The sequence below is a fragment of the Fringilla coelebs genome (genome assembly GCF_963513975.1).
Source record: "Fringilla coelebs genome assembly, chromosome: 2".
Taxonomy (NCBI): domain Eukaryota; kingdom Metazoa; phylum Chordata; class Aves; order Passeriformes; family Fringillidae; genus Fringilla; species Fringilla coelebs.
Genome location: NC_140029.1, coordinates 14,044,358 through 14,046,666, shown reverse-complemented (window position 1 = coordinate 14,046,666; position 2,309 = coordinate 14,044,358).

The window sequence follows — 2,309 nt, the reverse complement described above, 5'->3', positions numbered from 1 at the left end:
GTGAAGAAAAGCAAGCAGCCACCACCCTAAAACCTCCATCTTGCTTTATATACACTGCTATATTCTAAAACCTTAAACTCCAAGTTTTCCACCCTGTGATATTACACACTCCTATTCAAACTACACACCCGCAATCCCAGTGCCATCAATCAATTTTGGAAGCCTTCTCCACAACCCCAGGTCAAATGCAGTGTTCTCTTGTGGGTCTGCCTTTCACCATAGGAAGTTTAAAATTCTCAGCATCCAGGGTTCCAGCACTTGGGGGTCATTTTATTTCCTGCAGTGCCAGCTGCCTTGTGAGTTGCTGAAGAACCCCCACTGTATAAGCAAAGGAAGCTCAAAGCCTTTAGCTCATCTGGCAGATGAAGTCCTGCCTGTAGTCTGCCTGGGAAATGATGTTAAGGAGATGAAGCTTTACCAATAGTTTTCTTTGTCTCTTATCCTTTCAGTTACATGCTGCTTTCTACTAGGCAACCTCTTCTTTCCTGCTCCTTCCTCCCCTTGAAATTCTCTTATTGGAGACCCAAAGATCACAGTCTCCTGCCCCAGACCACCTGGGGAAAATGGCCTTTACTGAAATGGAGGATATCTGCCAAAGTCTCCTTGTGAGATGCTACCTTGATTGGCTGCCTGCAGGGAGCCCAAGGCAGCTCTGAACCCAGGTAAGTACCTGTGAGTTGAGGATGGTCTTTGCTGTCAGTATGATTGTGACCAGATGGCTTCTGGAAGCTGATAGCAGTCTCAAGCCACACTCTGCTTTTAATACAAACTGCCCTGTTGTTTAGTGCTGGCCCAGCAGACAGCATCCCTTAGAAGACCACAGGGAGGTGTGTGTTTTGCTCAGATCCTGAACAGCCACAGTGGTTCCTCATGCTGCAAGGCAGCAACCAGCAGCAGCCAGGTGCACAAGGAACCAGCTCTCAGGTGAACCTCACTTCTGGCCTGCGCTACAGCTTCTTCAGCAAAGCTGCATTCGTGCATCCTTTGTAAGGGAATGAATTAAAATTGTTCTTGTAATGATTTCAGTGGGATTTTTAATTGCTTTTGTAACATTAAAAAAGAGACAATGCTAGTCTTTTGCCAGCAATCCGTCATCAATTTTAGCCTGTCTCTCCTTGAAGAAAAAGAATGCTGATAAATAGAGATTAAAAGGATTTAATTTGGATTTATCATTCTTAATTTTCTAGACTTAAGCCCTCTCTTTGAATGGATCTTTTTGAGGAAGTGATCTGAATCCTTAATTAGTTTAATAGAATTTGGCTAATATTACTGACCTTATCCCATCCTCAAGCAGGATTTCCACCAACAGATTAAATAGATTTCCCTGGCACTACGGCAAATCCTCTCTGTAAGCAGTTGTGGCTCAGGAGACTTGCTATCAGTGTTCCTCCTCCACCTGAGTAAGCAATCCTGTTGAAACTTTCTCTTAAAGAGCGGTGAGACAAGTGTGACTAAGTGTCAGCTGGCTGGTTGTTGTTTTCTTTAAAATTACATGATTAATTATTTTAAAGTTTTCTTATCTTCTTTCTGTACTCTTCTGCCACTTGAAGCTGGATGTAGAAACCCCTGCAACTGTGTTGCACTAAATAAATTGCAGTGAGAGATGATTAATATCATCAGCCTCCGAGGTTCCAGCACACTGTCACCAGGATTGCAAAAGAGGCTGAAGTTTGTTTGTGCCATGATGGAAAAAACAGTTTTCAGTACCATACCATGAAAAGAAACTTAATTCTGCTAATGAAGTCAAAATCACTGAATTTGAGATAATTCCCTGCCCCTGTTAAAAAAAAAAAAAAAGGGGCTATGATAAAATAATTGTGGCGCGCACACACACACGCACCCCTTTGGTTTCCACATTTCTTCCCAGGTGAGGAATTCACTGCAGCAGCCACAGGGTAAGATATGTCACAGATTACAGAGCGAGTCCCCTGTGCGATGCTCCGGGACTCCACCCAAGTGGTCTCTGCAGGCTGAGCCCGCTCCCTCTAACTTTCTCCAATAACCAGATTCCCAACATTCGGCCCAGCACCTGCCCAGCCCAGCCGTGCGGCCGGGAGCGGCGCGGCTCGGTGCCCGCGGGCACTAGGTGGCACACTGGGAACGCGCCCTGCGCCCGGCACCCAGCCCGCAGCGCGGCGCTCGCCCTGCTCCCGACCGCGGATCGCGCTCTTATTGCTGCTTCCTGCCTTCGCTGGCAGGCTTGCAGTTTATTATTAGCAAAGCTTGCAATTTATTATTAGCGCACAAATTCCTTTGCCTTAAGTAATATTGCCGTCTTTGGTTTTGGAGGATGTATTGTTCGGGCTGCT